Source organism: Lycorma delicatula, chromosome 10, assembly GCF_047948215.1.
Source record: "Lycorma delicatula isolate Av1 chromosome 10, ASM4794821v1, whole genome shotgun sequence".
NCBI lineage: Eukaryota > Metazoa > Arthropoda > Insecta > Hemiptera > Fulgoridae > Lycorma > Lycorma delicatula.
The window spans coordinates 89786030-89804398 of record NC_134464.1 but is presented as its reverse complement, the minus strand read 5'-3'; the positions used below and the strand labels follow the sequence as shown (position 1 = coordinate 89804398).

Below are 18369 nucleotides of genomic sequence, written 5' to 3'. Positions count from 1 at the left end.
CGGCTGTTAGACAAACCCCATTACCCCCTTCGCAGGACAAGAGATCAAAACCAGCCGTGATAGAATAACATGCTAATGAAAAATATGTCATGCGATGATCTGGTTTTAATATTACTTTTTAATTCTCGACTATTTTATTGCAAAACTTTAAAATCGATCGCATTATTTAATTGTTTTACCATTATTATCGCTGGAAATCGACTTCTTTTAATTTTATAAAAAAAAAATACTTACAACGTAATTGTGTACGTAATAATATTATGGTGTTAATAATATTAACTCCAAAATATTCGCAGCAATGTTCCATAAATATTTATAAAAAAAAAATCGTATATCAGAAAAATTACACTGTATAAAAAGTTTAATATCGTAATTTGTAAGTGTATTTTGTCTGTCCAATATCGAGAGACAAAATAAACGATCGAAATCCATAAAAGTTCAATAACTGTATTAATTTAAGTTATTACAAAAATAATTATCAGCATATAATAAAATATTTATAAGTATATAGATCTGAATTCAGAGATCTTTTTCTGCTACCAAGATAAGAGAAATATAATAAAGTAAAGGATTAATTTTTTTCCCCATTAAAAATATAGTAATAATTCTAATTGTTGATTACGATCAAAAATCTAAGGTATAAATCTGCAACCAAAGTTTTATTAAAATCTGTCCTGTAGATTTTGCGTGATGCAAAATTCTTCGACATATCCTTTGCGAAATATGTTAAGTCTCAAATCGGTTTAGTTTATCATTTTGAAATTGACTATCTGAACTTAAAGGATATTCAAATAAGTAATACGATTAAAATATGTTAACATTGTAATGTCCAAAATTGGAATGATGAAATCCCGGGCTTTGCTGTGCCGGGGACAAAGTAGTTCAATAAACTCCTAATTTCATTAAAAATCCGATTTGGGAACACATCCTTTATAAAATATTTACTTTACTTCATTCGGCAAGTTGTGAATAACGATAATTCTGAGGTCAACATCCCATACATAATTGTCAAAAAAAGTATATCCAATTTTAGAAGCTAATATAGCGCGGGCAAAGCCGCAACGGTGAATGCTAAGAGAGCATGATTGAAGATTTTTGGATGTATCGCACGATCCAGTTAGATTAAAAAGTAGTTAAAAAGGTAATAAGTATGTTTTTTTTTGGTTTGTGGATATAAGTAATAAAATGAAAACTAATATATTAATTACAAAGCCATTAAAAAATAAAATATTTTTTAATCGTTATAATAAACAATTATTACAAAGCGTTTTATTAAAGTTTAAATTTATTGGTAAAGACAAAAGATTATTGTGATCTCAAAATTAATTTACTTTAACACAATATTTTTTAATACGAAACTCATAAATAAAAATCATTGTAACAATACATCAAACAGTGGTTTTTTTACCTCTGTTACTATGTAGTTTACTCTCATTAAAGAAACTAATTTTCAATAGTCAAGCATCTTTATAAAAACCTACATGTATACGTTTATTTAAAATTTAATATACACGGAGTTCTCCCGAAATTTCCATAATCTATTTTACTCGGGAAAGTAATGGAATAAGTTTACATAAACATATATCCTAAAATGCTTCGTTTGCAACATACGGCTAGTGAAACATTTCACCCTGATTCAGCTGACCAGGTGAAATGAAATTTTTACAACATTAATTACGGGGCAGAATTCCTAATCTCTTACGGTTATTGACCTGAAATATCGAATAAAATAGGTCTCAGAACCGTACCTGCAACAGGTTTTGAGAAATTTGGAACGTATAAAGCACTTTGGTTTAATGTACTACTTTTAAATAAAATTCAAATTTTTCTAACCTTTTTTTTATTTATTCAACTTTTCTTAGACCATTTTGTTCAGAATTAAAATTTCGTTTAAAAGTTTTATGTGTTTATTACTCATTTAATAATTTTACTGTATGTTAGACATAAAAAACAGGTTTTTTAGCCCAATTTATTGGTTTTCAACACAAATTTTTCAAAAACAACTGCAGATACGGTTCTGGAACCTATTTAATTCCATTTTTTCAGATCAAAATCCATAAAAAATCACTAGTTCTGCCTTTTAAATGATATCTTAAAAAATATCAGTACGATCTCGTTTCACTGGGGTTGCTGAAATCCGAGCGAAATTTCAATTAGCCGTAACTCGCAAACGAAGCATTTTAGAAAATATGTTTAATTTACCTTTTTTTATTATTTTCAGGAGTAGAACAGGTTATGATAGTCACGGGAGAACTTCATGATACGAGGATATATATCCTCGTTAAAGCATATAAAATTAAGTTGTAAAATTTCTTAACTGTAATTCTTGTTTCTTTTTTTTTAATAAAAGAAAAGAACTTTTTCCAAGTTATTAACATACTTCAACAAAAACGAACAAAAAAAAGTGGGACAATACAAAAGAGAACATTATTAAATTTAATCCACATCCGTACAGAAGCCTTATACTAAATTCGTGCCAGTTTATAACTTTTGTAACAAGTTTAAACTACGTAAACACAGAACCTAACTTTTTTAATTCTTTTTACGTAGGGTACATTTATCTACTACTAAATTTAACCATTAAATACTCTTTTAATCCTGCATAATATCCATCTATGTTGAGAAGGATTTTAATAAAATTTTACTAGAGATTAGCATACATTTCACGTACTAAGCCTTATATATATTATTTTAAGCTCCTTTCACGTACAAAGTTTTCATTTTTTCCCCTAATTTTCGTTTTTAAATAACAGCTTTCTCTTAATAATACTGTATACGCATTAACATTTTTATAAAAAGGTATGGTTTGTGTTTTATTATAATAATAACATTTCCGGTTCAATTCTCATGATTTTCAGATTACGGACTCAACTATTATGTTCATTACCCAAACGGAAATTTGTAGCATAAGAAAAATGCCACGCCTTGCTTATGGTCATCTACGTAACAAGGATTCGTTATCAATTAAAAAGTAAAATTCAGTCATTTAAATAAAGCCATAGTCGTGGGTACCATTCTTGCTGCCACGCTTTCATCGCGAGGCTCTGAAGTATCTTCCGCAGACGGGAGAAGTGTAACTGTTCGAAGTTTAGATCCGGTGCACTGTGATTGACCATAGTAAATAATAAGTAATAATGATTGGCCATAGTAATGGAAAAAACGAAGTCAATTTAATCCAATAGTACATACCGTACAAATCGGTCTTCTCCAACCAGTTTTCCTGCTATTGCCAGGTCTGGGTGTGTGTGTATAGATTAGCAAATGCAATCACTGCTACCGGCATGACATAGCTGTAGACGCGAGTGCAATCTAAGTGTAAATGTTCCGGTAAATATGTAGTTGAACAGTCTCAGGTCGATCATTTCTCAAACGTATCGTTAATTGAAACCTAATAACCAAAGAACACCAATATCAACAGTCTAGCAATCATATAGTATAAAAGCAACGGCCTTTACAAGGACTGGAACCTTAGAACTCTCGTCTTTGAAAATCAGCTGATTTATGCGATGACAAATTTAACCACTAGACCAACCCGGCGGTTTATACCGCTCAGAATATTAATAGAAAAAAGACTGGTACTTCAATAGAAATTTATAAAAAGTGTGGTCATCAAAAGATCCTAATCAATTAGTACACACCTAATAACGATAAAAAATCATTTGCAATGTACCTGATCGGTTGTGAATAGTTGAACCCATGAACAAAATCACGTAGTATTACCTGAAACAAAACAAAACAACTATGTATAATAATAAAGAATTCAAATCTAAAGAATTGAACAATAATAAATAATAGGTCGTTAAGCGCAACAAGAAACTTCGTGAGCGATTACCAAGCAATAATAAAAAGAAGATTCATTATTGGTAAGCATAAGTTATATATTGGTGTAATAACTTAAATAAAAATAACTCGCAAGTATAATTAATGAAAACATTAAAATTATTAAATTTAACGGTGAATTAGACATAATGTTACAATATTATTATATGATTTACCAGGCTTCTTAATACGATAAGTAAACAATCGATAAAAATTTATTCCATTATCGAAAAAAATCGAAATAGGAATTTTTTTTACTGGAAAAAATCGAAACCAAGCTAATGTAATTATTATTTTAAATGGTATAATTAGCAGTTAAGAATATAAAAATAAATAAAACCTCAGCACTGATTTCCTTCTTCCTAGTAAAATATAAGAAGTTATATTAAAACAATTACATTAGAAACATAATTATCCTGTTTTCTTTTGGTACAGGGCTTAAAGATGAAAATAGTTTTTTTTCAGCTTACTATGCATAGTACTTTTTTTTTGTAAAATAAAATGGCATTACAACCAAAAGTTCCATAAATAATAAATGTACTAGCCGGTCAGTTATTTCCGTCTTATAATGGGGATCTGGACCCTCATTGTTTTCATTATCGTTTGTGAGAATAACAATTAAACCGTATTCAATTTATAAAAGCTATCAAGTGTACTGTAATTTCTTCAGACTCAACAGCTAAGTCAACACAGGATATGAAACTTAAGATTGATCTGAAATATGTGGTTTTCAGAATAGTCGACTCCCAACTTAAAAGTAGTAGGTATAGTGGTCCCGTCCCTTAAACTGTTAAAAATCATTTTTCATGGTTCTTAGCGTTACCCGCGAAAGTCACCGATGTTATTTCCGTTATTTTTTATTTATTGATTTTAATTTTATGTTTTTAGTCAAGTTACCAGAAATAGGGGTAGCCAGACGCGTCGCACACAAATACAGATATAAAAAAAAAGACAAACTATTTTGTACAAAACTTAATTTCAAATTAAGAGACCACTATAAGTGGTCACGGAATTCGATTTGACCAACAGCTTGGTCAGCTTGGCATTTCTTACGCCTCCATCCCAACAGGTCTTCCTAAAGCATAAGACCGAATGTCGGTGCAACAAACGGCTACAACGCCGCAAACAGGTTAAGCAATCAGTCTCCTATATAGCTCCTACAACTAACCTAACAGCGTGAACAGAATAAGCCTGTTGCCCTACACCACTCGCTTGCGTGTCCCACCACCGTTCATTTGTCATATATTACTAAATAGGGCAGGCGCATCCCGTCTATACTAAAATATATGACTTGTCAATAAATTAAAATTTATTTCCTCAAAAGACAGCAATTCGCTGCCAAGCCTAGGTCGCTGAATGCCAGAAAATACCTGTCCACCATATTACAGCGCTTGGAGCTACAATTGGCTGGTGGCCAGCCATATCTCGAGGATAGCTTCCTACAGCAGCGCTGTAGGTGTCTTTTCCCTTAGAAACCCACTAATGCCGATTGAACAAAGCAACCGCATCAAAGAAATCCCACACGGTTCGACAATGCGGCTCTCCTCACACTGACTCGCTGTTTGTGAGTGGCCAATCTTCCCGACCTCTAAGTTCCAGGGTGGCCTGAGTTCAGGCCCCTTCAAGAGCGGGGCAGTCGAACATAATACGCTCGTTCGACTGGACCTCTCCGCAGACGCACAGCTTAACAATTGCCAGGCGAAACCTGAACAGATACTGGGTCAGATTTACATGGTTGGTGAGCACCTGGGTTCCCGTTGCCCTTAAAAATGAAGTAGTAAAGGAACTAATAAAAGGACTTGCCCTTAGTCGTGGGTACCATTCTTGCTGCTACGCTTTCGTCGCGAGGCTCTGAAGTATCTTCCGCAGGCGGGAGAAGTGTAACTGTTCGAAGATTAGATCCGGTGCACTGTGATTGACCGTAGTAAATAATAAGTAATAATAATTGGCCACAGTAATAATAAGGCGGTGACCAGCAGGGAAAACGAAGCCCGGAAGACAAGGAATATGCCGAACACTGTCGAAGGATCTGAAGAGGAGGGGGAGATCACCAGTGGCATGAAGCCCGAATAGCAATGGATATACGGAAGGAGTAAACTGAGAGTCAAGAACTAGAAAAGGATGAGAGTGTGACTCGGAATGAGGAACGAATGAAGTGTGATATTTTTGGTAAATTTGACTGCTCGTCCAAAATGTGTGAAATAAAGTCGATTAAGGCCCGTAAATGGACTGCGGAAATTGTGAAATATCGCAGAAACTTTATAAAACGGAATAACAGAAATTACGTGAAGTTGCTGATTCGATACAAAGGTCTTATGCCCTCGATACTACCTAGAATATAGCTATGGAGATAAGACGAGTATTAAATTTGTCTGTTATAGTAAAGGGCAGTACCTTGAGACAAAGACCTCAAAGGTGAGGCAAAAGAAAATAATCCAGAGGGAGGGTAGGACAGCTACTTGCGAAGCCGGCGTTCGTCCGCTCTTGCATGGAAGGGCGTCGGTAATGATGGATGGAGACTCCGGATCCCCTGTATTATAAGGCACCTCCCGGGATCAAGTATACTTAGCTGCGGGTCGAACTCCAGGTGGGGAAGTTGGTGAGATGATCAGGTTTAGTCGGTAGGGCGCAGGCACACATACGCGCTTTTAACATCGTGCAGAACCTTGCGAATCCGACACTACTCGCGGGTGTACGTAAATGGTATTCCCCCACTTTATTATTAACAAAAAAATAAAATAAAAGTACATAATCTCAACATTAAAACAGTCAACATTTTGAAACGATGAAACATCTCGTAACGGCAGTAGTCCTACGTTCTTTCCAGCGATAAAAACTATATTAATGTAAAATTTTAGCTCAATCGTTTCAGTACTTATTGTGTGAAAGAATAACAGATTCAAGGTTTGGGCTTGATTTAATGACGTTTACAAAAATGTTCTCGGCAAACAAAAATCCGACAATTACCACGATATTGTTAATCTAGTTCTTACTTCGTACAGAGCTATGGGATGTAATATGTCTTTGAAAATACACTTCCTCCACTAACATCTGATTTATCTATATTTTCCCTTAATTTGTTTTGAAGCGTAATTTATTTAAAACTAAGAGCTATAGAAAAATTGTATTTACAGATCTATAATGTACGCAAAAAAGCAATTCAAGAAATGGTATGATAGTTGGAGAAACATTAAAAACTTTTTTTTTGTCTATCAGTGTAATCCATATTTCTACGCGTAAGTTCAAGGTTATGTGTTAATCATAATTTCCGTTAAGGTAATCCTACACAGAAAAGAAGATTTTAAGAAAATATTATTTTTCATCGTAAGTGAATTTAAAAAAATTTACAACTGTAATAAATTTACAAAAAAATTAGAAATGAAATACAAAAGAGTAATTATAAAATTATCTATCGTCCATGGGGGGGGGGGGGGAAGGAGAAAGAAAAAGACGTAGTGACGTTAACTAATAAATAAAAGTAAGGGGGTAATAATAATAATAATAAATTAAAAAATAATAAAATATCAAAAGAATCGAAACTGTGTAAAAAATAAATAAATACGTTTAACAATTCTTTCGTGGTTAGAATAATAAAAAGGAATAAAAGGGATGAAGAATAATAAAAAGAAAGGTTATTAACAGTTAAAAAGATAGACAGAGTGAGAAAATAAGGTTAAGATAAGGGAAAAAGATCATGAAACAGAATTAAACATATAAAAGAGAAAACGAGATGGAGAAAATTGAGAAATAAAGAAAACAATCTTTTGAATTGGAGTTTACAGAAGAATAGTTTAAATACAGTATATCTTAATGCTAATAAAAGCTAAGCAAAGAGCGAAAGAGAAATAGGAATAACAGTAAGGATAAGATGGGATGTTGGAAGGACGTAAAGCTACTCGTAGAATAGCAAAGAGGAGGGGATTGAATGACACCATGTGGTGTGTTCACACAGTCTTCAAGAATATAGTCGTAGCTGTTGGCGCTTGAATTGAAGTAAGGAAAAACCCGTAGTTGTTGCAGTAACTTCCCAGTTACTTGGTTCTAACAATACAAGTTAAACGGAAGTAATGGTTTCGGTTACATCCGTTTTTATATATTTGCTTTTAACAAAATAAGTGTGTAGATGTACAGTATAGCGTGTAAAAGCGCAGTATTATTCTATCCAGACAATCTCGTCATCTTTACGAAGTTTATTCGATCAGTTAAATATTATACAAAACGAAAAGAAGATGATGCTTCTTTTACAAAAAGATTTTATTACATTTTCCGTTTCTTTTTGGTTTTTTTTTTTTCTATAACTTCATTTTTATTTGAAGAAGTAAAAAAGACAAACAGTAGTGTCGGACAAAGAGATTAGCAGAGCGTAAAGTTATACTTTTGTTAAACATACAAAGAATACATAAATAAATTTTTCTATGAAAAATAAACCGTAAATAAAAATGTATTCTAATAAATTATTTCTTTAAATAATAAATAGAATATAATTTATTACCGTAAATAATAAATTATTACCATTTGAAATAAAAACAAGCGTCGGACAAGGAGACGGACTTTCCCCGACCCTATTTAGCTGCTCTAGAAAAAGATTTTACAGAATGGAGAACTCGAAAAACTACATATCGCAAAAATAAAAATGTTAAAACGGGATATAAACACAACTTTATTATTAACCTTTGTAGATGATATCGCTATGTTTGGAAAAGACACGGCCAAGGCTGAAATTAAAATCCAGAAATTAAGCGAATGTGTTAATAAAATATGCTAAAAAGTTTCTTTCGAAAAAACAAAACGGTTAGCCAACGATAAAAAAAAATAATTACAAACGCTAAAAATTCTCGAAAATGAGGAAATTAAAAGAGTATCAAAATGTACACATCTAGGAAAAATAATAACGCCAAACGCTATAGAACAGGAAGCGCTAAAAGAGCGAATTCAGAAAATGGCGTTAGGATTCAACTTAACACGAAATTTATTTATAAAAATCCCTTTGGCATAGTTTTAAACTCCGACATTACAAAACAATAATTATTCCGTATGCGTTATATTTATGACGCTGAGTGTTTGCAAAATTTTTCGTATATAAACCTTTTTAAAACAGAAAAAAGAATTTTAGGAAACTGATATGGACCCGATTACCGGGAAGGAATTTATAAACTAAAGAGTGAAATAGAAATTTATAAGAATACAAAAAAAATAATAATTCAACATCGGAAGAAGATTTGATGGGCATTTATATAGAATGAGCGAAACAGAATAACAAAACAAATATTTAACTTTTACAAGCGTAACTCTATCAATACTAGCCGGTTTAAAAAAGTAGAAAACAATCTTAAAACTTTATCTCCAAAGAGATTAAATAGTCAATTTAGAAAATTAATCAAATAATTTAAATTTCGAGAGAAAAAGGATAAGAGAAGTATAGGAAGAACATAGTATAGAAAAACAGAATGAAAAAAATAAAAAAATATTAGGACAAAAACGTTCCAAACTATTACGCAAACGTGATCCTTAGCGACCCGGTCGAACAAAAAAAAAATTATAATTATTTTCCAAGGGCAAAACAATTGTATAACTAAATTTAAAATACCTAGAATAAAATCACAATTATAATTTCGCAAAAAAAAAATCTTATTCTTCACGCTAATCCGTATTCAGCTGTATTTGGATTGCCTCTTCCGACATGACTTTTAATTATCACGCTCATTTTAATGCGAGTCATTTACCGTGTAATTAATATTATTAGTAACAGATGACATAGCAGTAATTCTTTTATTTATCGAAAATGAAGTTGTTTAAAAAACAAATTACTCTGGATAAATGTTACAATAAAAGGTAATAAACGTTTTACGTAAATATATTGCATACGATTAACCATAACTAATTAAACAAACTGTTTATGCTAAACACGTGTTAAATCTTCCTTCGTCCTTCAAGGTATAGGAGAATAGCCTTTTCCGTCTCAAAAGATTTCCTCAACGTTCCTTTCTCTTCCCATTTCTCTTCGACCTATAGGTTTATACTACTGTACCGCATTGGTTTACCTTTGGTCCGGCATCCTCTTTAGGAGCGCTAACCAACTTTATTTATTGTCTAAGATTCTTTTTCCTATTTTAAATACATTTAACTCCTTTGGATATCAACATTGTAGAACCTCCCCAGTCTCGTACATCTTCTGACAGATCACAAAATCAGCATTTCCGATGCTTGAATTCAGCTGTATTAACAAAAACAGCTTATTCAGCTGTAATAATATACTACTATAAATAATCATTGGTATTATGAAGGCAGTGCGTAGTCGAGTACTTAGACAAGTGTCATTATTCTATCATCATTAATTTACTTTGATCCAGTATTGAAAATACTGAATTTACTTCCTATTGAAAATCATATACAAAAAATGTTTTTTTTTTACAAAAAAAAAAGAAGAATTTGAGATGAACTTTACTCAAGATCCCTTTTATGATCGTAGTGCAAATAAATAATATGAGGTACAAGGAATTAATCCGATCTCCTCTCTATGAGAGTAATAATGTTCGAAATAAACATACAAGCGATCCGTTAAATTGAGATGTTAACTTAAAGATAGATCAGTTGCATTTCTGTGGTCTTGGCATGCAGACATTATCAATATATTTTTAGCTCATTGAAGAAAGCAATAGAAACCAACAGAAGAATTTCAGTAGTAAACCGAAAACGGATAAATTATATTTTGAAAGGCACTTCTGTTCCGAATAATCTATAATCGTGTAGTAAATACAAACAGATAATTTCTTAAAAATAATATAATTCGTGTAAAAAATGGTTAAAACCATGACACAAATGATTCCAAATTGAAAGGCAAACTCCCGGGAGATTGCCGTGCAATTTGGAACGAAAAATCTAAAAATAAAAATTTGTAATTTGTTTTAAAAGGATGTCTTTCAAATTTATTTTCATAATTTTTAGCATTTGTAACTAAATTGTTCTGTTTAAAATCGTATCAAATTTGTGTGTTTTATTTCTAATTAAAATTGAACTTCTCAATTTTTTATTTTATTTTAATAGACGTTATTTAAATCAATTTTCTCAGAATTAAATTATCTACAAAGTGATTATAAATTTTTATTTGTTATTGGTAAATTAACAAAGTTATTTTATTATAAATCTAAAGAAGTGTATTTATCGGCAAAACCGTTTAATGTTTTACCCAATTTTCTTAAAACCTAAGTGAGATAGAGGTTTGGAACACTTTTGTTCAATTTCTTAGATCAAACACCATAAGGAAACATCAAATTTATGCCTCGACTCGTACCCAAAGAATTTTAGTAGGATTTAATTTCACACAAGGAGCCCAAAGCAAGGTTAAATGTTTCGCAAAATCTCGCTAACGAACAGCTTTCTGCACTATGTTTGTATGAACTTCTTTTCTTATTTTTGGCTAAAGAATCATCTCACAGGAGATTGTACTGTTTAATTTGGAATCATCCGATATAAATTAGAACGGTTAAAAAAAAAAAAATGCCCGACAAGTTTATTTTTAAAATCTTCATTAAATTTAATAATGTGAATCAACGTTTTATCCGAGAGAAAAAAAAGGGTAGACTCAGGTATTTTTCGTTAAAGTATAATATCAGTTTCAAAAACGAAAAACTTACCATCGACATTACTAAAATTTTTCAGCTGAGATATACCGTGGTTAAATGAACGAAAAAATACCAAAATTATAAAAAAATGAATATTTAAAAAACCTACCAAATAATTTTGGATCGTTACAAGATAAATCTTTAATCCCTTAAAAATAGGATAAACTTCGTACGAGTAAAATTTTCATGAAGTCCAGCTCCAGTCGAGATAAGGCTCCTACCTGGTTCTAAATCCTCACCCGTATGAAAAACCAATTTCAAATTTGAACAGTATCAGCGTATAATAAGAAGTAAGTCAATAAATTACATCTGAAGATTTTTTATTTGGCCTAACCCAACTATAAGGTAAGTTTGATGACTTAAAAAGTTAGCTGACTATAAGATCAGGATTCCTCTGTCTTTAAATTAATACAATCGGTATAAATAATTTTTTTAAATTCCAACAGTATTTAATTATTAAATAATATAAGACTAAACATTTTTTATCAATGTATTTTTTAGATTGTAATAATAAATAAAAGAAATGGAAAAAAATCGTTTTTTTTTAATCGAGTAGTAATAGTATTGAGAATGAAATTATACATTATTATGCAAGATAAACAATTATATTATTAGATCATTCGATGACTGGTTTGATGCGCTATTCTATTCTTTTCATTTTTTTTTACAGAACTAAATTTCCTAACACCAGTTGCCTTAATACACGAAAACATATTATTTAATACTTCGAAGGTTCTACCAAAATCTTTTCTCTTTAATTCATTTTAAAAACTTTTAATACCATCTGGTTTTAAACAGGGTGATTCTAAAAGGACATCACAATTTAAAAAGCATACAAAAATTTATTGAGATAATTTACAGATTAGTTAGGCCTCATTTCATAGCAAACACATCTACTTCTGACTCACCTAGTTTATTATTACCGAATTCGGCCACCAGCGCTAACACCAATGTTGTTAAAAATGAATATATTTACTGGTGCGGAACGTGATCGCTATGTGTTTTTGTTACAAGATTTGCAGTCAGCCACTACAGGTAATTTTCGTAGTAGAGTGGGGTAGGAAATTTCCAAGTAAGCAAAAAATTTACTCTTAGGACCACACCCTCGTTTGGTCCCAAGAATAAGAATTCTTTCAGACAGAAGAGCCCGTTTTTCCTCCAACAGGCAACCGTAAATGGCACCGTTTATCTGCACACGCTTCAACATTTTCTAATTGCCCGGTTAAAAAATTACGACTAAGATGGATGCCATTATTATCAGCAAGACGGAACACCACCAAATTTACTGTCTAGACGTCCGAGATTTTCTTGATAATCTATTCCCAAATCGGTGAATTGGTCGTGAAGGTCCAATTGCATAGCCACCTCGTTCCCCAGATTTGATCCCGCTAAATTTTTTCTTGTCGGTTTTCATTAAAGATCGCGTTTATGTATCGCTTCTGCCTCCTGATCTTGTTAGACTAGACTTCGATTTAACGCTGCAGCTGGTGAGGTAACGCCCGACTTCCTGGCTACAATCTAGATGGAAATCGACTTCCGGGGGAATGTGTATGTCGCGTTTACATATCTATGTGGAAGCCATATCGAACTAAAGTGACAAACTTTCGATTTTCTCGATGATATGAGACCTCAACCGAATCTATAAGTTATCTCGATAAACTTTTATTTGCTTATATAGTTGTGAAGTCCTTTTTGAATCATCCAGTATATCGCAATATTACGTAATTATTTTTTATGAGCTTTCGTTAACAAAATTATTTTTTAATGTTTTCCACCGATAAAACTGTTCCGTTTTACGATGGAAGTTTATAGTTTTAAACAAATACAGTTTATAACGTAATGTAGACTTTAATAAATACTTGTGGTAAAATTATATAACAAAACCTATATAATGTTATCGTAAATATTCAGTTCTATCGTGTAATACACATTTACGATTAAAACTTACATCAGGTTATTTTAACGATTTAATATTAATAATTAACTAAGAAAGGGCGGGAATTTTATTTGCCCTAAAGCAAACAAGCTACTATATTATTCTACAAGGCTTACTAACCGCATTTAAAAGTTATTAAAAACCGACAAAAAAAAGAAGTAAATTTCAGAGTACAAAGGATTTATTAAACAAACATTTTTATTTAATAAATTTTTTTTTAACAAAAAATGTAATGAATGCCTTTTATTACGATATTAATTAATTCGTAAAAAAAAAAAATTAATAATTTTTTAACGATCTATCTACCCTATAAGCTATTGATAATACTTTTTAAAAACCAACAACGGAATAGAGTTTAACTTTTTTTATTTCGACATTAAAAGGTTATGTTACGCCTACGATCACCAAACTCTATCATTATAAACGATCATCTCCCATGAAAAATTAAATTGATTTAATAGGCCTAAAATAGAAATATTAATTCTATAAAAAAACAATTAATAATTATTTTGTAAAAAGAAAAATACCGTAAAAAATTTTAAACGAATGAAATAATGTATTAATAAATATTTAATATTTAAATTTAATTTACACGCGTAATATTTAAATGTTACCACCTTCTCTTATTAAATGAAAATATGTAAGCTTGAGATTTAATATTTAAATATCACAAAAAATGATTTTTACCTTCCCGCCTAGCGCTACGGCAGAGCTGTAGTTCTAGAAGGGAAAGTATTGCAATCGGTTCAATTTGGACATATGCAGTTTTCACAAGATCTTTACGTTTTAACACCTAAGGAATCCAAAAAAACACAAAAAACCGGATGGAAATTTTCCGGATATTTGTATGTACGTGTGTCCGTGTTTTTTGTTGCGCCCTAAATTACCTTTTATCTCTAGAACTAATCGACCGATTTTGACCACTTGGTCAGATTAGTTCTATATATGGGGCATTGATGCTATTAAATTTTCATCTTAAAGGTCAGGAAGGTGAAACTGTACAGCAAGGTCATCCTCAAAACCTTGAGATTTCGACTAATTAAAATCGTATTTTTCTAACGCATTTGTTAAAAATAAAAAATAATTATATTTACCACAAAACATTTTTTTCAAAATCGCACCCCCACCCCAAAATATGCTCTAAATAAACTAGTGGCTAAGTAGATACAGTATGTCATTAGTACCCATTTCACCTGAAGAAGCGCTAGTGTAACACTGATGTACAGCTGTTGTAGTCTTCTATGTTGTAACGTCACAGTGATCGGAAAAATTAAATAACAGAATAATATTTAAGAGTTAAAGTATTTAAAGTGGCCGGTAAATCCAAAGTATTTAGTATTTTATAAAGTATTTTCTTATAGCCTCCGGAACCACCGTTAAGGTAATATTTCAGAGGATGATATGTACGAATGTAAATGAAGTTGTAGTGTTATACAGTATCAGGTCGACCATTCCTGAGATGTGTGGTTAATTGAAACCCAATCACCAAAGAACACCGATTTCCATGATCTGTTAATCAAGTCCGTATAAAATTAAATGCCTTTACTACGATTAACTCTCAACTTCGAAATCAACTGATTTGCGATGACGAGTTCACCACTAGACCAACTCGGTGGGTTGCACGCGCTTTAGTTAGAATCACTGAATTAAAAAACAAAAAATATTATATTTAAAAAAATGATATATATTTTATATTGAGTTTGTGTGTGTGTGTCTCTCTCTCTCTCTCTCTCTCTCTCTCTCTCTCTCTCTCTCTCTCTCTCTCTCTCTCTCTCTCTCTCTCTCTCTCTCTCTCTCTCTCTCTCTCTCTCTCTCTCTCTGTGTGTGTGTGTGTGTGTGTGTGTAATGATGAACATCAATAACTGGAAGACAAGAAACTTCCTGGAGGGCCTTCCATTTCTAGAAACAACAAAAAAAAATATAGAAAAAACTAGCCAGATTGTAACACAAGATCACAGACTCAGTTTCCGAATATCAAGTAAAGACATGAAAATTGACAGACTCTTTGCAGAAACTTTTATACGAACTTTTCAGTATGAAAAAACGGGAGCGACAAGATGATCACTAGGTTCTTGCACCGAGTAAAAAAATAACGCCGAAGAAAATTCGCGCTAAGATGTTGAAGCAACTTGATGCTGACCCCAAACTTAAAAAAAAAAAAAAAAAACAGTTTGACGAACCGACAGTCAGTGTACTGGAAAGTACTCATTCTGATTTAGCATATTTTGTTGGGCCGACAAACACGTTACTACATTGGATTAACGTGTATTGATTATTTCCATAATCAATAGATTTAGCATCGTTTGACTTTTCCCTCAAGTGAAATCTGCATTTAAAGGGACAAGTTTTGAGTCAGTTGGTGTAGTAAAGGAAATGGTAAATATGTTAAAAAGCTGACCGAAACTGATTTGCTTCAAGTCTTCAAATATTGCAAACTACGACTGCAGCAGTGTGTAAATGCTGATGGGGATCAGACTGCAGGAATAAGCATTAGAATTATAAATATTTAAATAACAGTGAGTTACCGGGTCAATTTCGTTATAAAGATATACTATTATTTAATAGATATAGAAATATCATGGAAAGCGAGATGAATTTTAATTTGTCAATTGGCGAGTAGGGTAGATGTAGCATTAACTATGAAAACGAACCCACTAAATAATGTAATGAGCTTGTTGCGTTTCTTATCATAGAGACTACTCCCACTAACTAATTCATACTTCAAGGTCGCTCCTACCCATAATCGGAGTTTTTGAAAAACTCGTCTTATAATATTACATCTTATGCCAACAGGGTCATCGTGAATTAAATATTTATAATGTGGCAAAAATCCTTAAATAAACAACTGTTCACATTTCATTTATTATCTATACGTCTTTATTCTTTCATCATTTTCTCCTTTTCTATGAATTCCTTACAGAACCTTTATCTTTTTTTATCCATCTTTCTAATAGAATTTCGTTTGTCGGTATTTCATACACAAATACAGTCTAATCTAATATCGTTAAACATCTATTTTTCTTACTTTTTCTACAGGCTTTCTCCCGCAGCTTTTATTTATTACATTTTTCAAACAGCTAAGATTCTCCATCACCCTTTTCAGTCTCTAAATATACGAGTACATATATTACACACGCATAGTGATGCCCAAATAAAGTAAGAAATATTCAGGACAGGTTGCACTAGTGAAAATAAAGTACATGAAAACGTAAGTTCGGAAACGCTTCGTTAAATAGTGTCAGTTAGCGAAAAGATTTCGCCCTGATTTCTGCGCGTTTGATAAAATTAAGGCAGAGGTAATTCTTTGAACCTAAATTAAGATCTAAATTTAGTGCATTAAACGAAATTTAACCTGAAAAGAAAGGTTCAAAACTGACTTTTTAATAATTTTCGAGAAATATTGGGAAAAACAGAAAATATTTAGGTCAAAAACACTTTTTTATGTATGGCGTAAAATAAATAACGGGTAATAAACACATAAAAGTTTCAAACATTAATTGATTACGAGTAAAATGCTATGTGAATAAAGCCAACAGAAACTAAATACAAACGTAAGAATTTCAAAGTGTTTTCTTTTCATTCCGACCACTACGGATTACATTTGCGCTAGTTTTACTTTTCCCAAAAAAGATTTTTATTCTTTTGCCCTGTTGTCGCCTTTCTTTCGTCCAGCTATTCAAAAATGGAAACTTTGATTCTCGAATCGCTTTTTTAAATTTATTTCTGTATTTACACAAATCCTTAGAAATGTTTAATAATTTTAAATCTGTTTCTATTTCTTTAAAAGAGTTGGTCTTTGTGGTTCTGCTTATGTATAAATTAAATAATTGTTTTGTCAATCACAGGGGTTGTTCATTTTACATAAACATCCACAGAACCGAATTCTTTTTTTCCGGATTAAATCAATTTTTTTTTCTGTACACTGTAAATTTCTTTTTTAACTTTTCAAGTTATAAATTCTATCTTCATATTTCGGTTCATAAATTCTTCTTAAAATTCTTTTTTATACTTTTGATATTTCTTGTTCTGAAAAAACTGTACACATTCTACCCCAAAAAGTGCTTCTGGTAGGAATACAGTTTTATAGAGCCTCAACTCGGAATTATATCGGATCTTTTATTGTAAATATTCGTAAGGTGATAAGGAGTTTCAATTTTCCGTACTGCATTCTTCTTCCCGTTTGTTTTTTTCGTTTGTCTTCCCGTTTGTTTTTTGTTTATTTAGTGTTATGATATCTTCCTAATATTTAAATTTTTGAGTTCTACTTTATTAGCGGAAATTTTAAGAGTTTGAGTTCTCACGTCATTGGAAAAGCGTATTAAAAACAAAACATCAAAATTATTCCAAGGTTCATTTAGATATCTATTATACCAGTTAATTAATACAGTTATTGTCCGAAATTATTTGTCAGGATGAACCTTTTTTTAATAATATGTAAAACATGTGTCTACAGTGATATTAGAATAAAGAAAATAAACGATATATATATATATATATATATATATATATATATATATATTAAGAAACTACGAATTCTTTTTCTTTTATTATTGGTCAGAAAAGGGGGAAACACAGTGAATATGAACTAAAAGTAGTAAAGGTTCAGGTTTAAAACTGCCTATTAATATATAAAACAGCAATATTTCCAAAAATGGACACCACAAAAAAGAAAAGAAAATACTAACGTAACCGTAGTCGGTAAAGTACTTAAAAGTGTATAAGCGTACAGACTTACTCAATCAATTCATTTTTCTTTTGTGTTTTTAAAGATAATAATAATAATAATAAAATGATAATTACATGTCTGTCATATTTAAAAAGCGGCTTTGAAAGGTGGACCACACCGCCGACAATCAATGAAGAAAAAAAAAAGAAGAATGAATAAATGAATAAGGACTATAATTTGTATTAGAATATATATACGTGCGCCTCATAACATTGGATATATTATTTATAAAAAAATACTTAAAAAAAACTCATATAATTGTAAGA

General features: G+C 31.4%; 1 protein-coding gene across 1 annotated transcript in view; it reads right to left on the bottom strand.

The window, feature by feature from the left end:
- The window catches only part of unc-5, a 789148-nt gene that overhangs the window by 732936 nt on the left and 37843 nt on the right, over positions 1-18369 (bottom strand). Inside the window, exon 2 of the mRNA XM_075377583.1 lies at positions 3671-3720. The gene's annotated coding sequence lies outside the window, so the exon portion shown is untranslated. The remainder of the gene's footprint in view (positions 1-3670; positions 3721-18369) is intronic.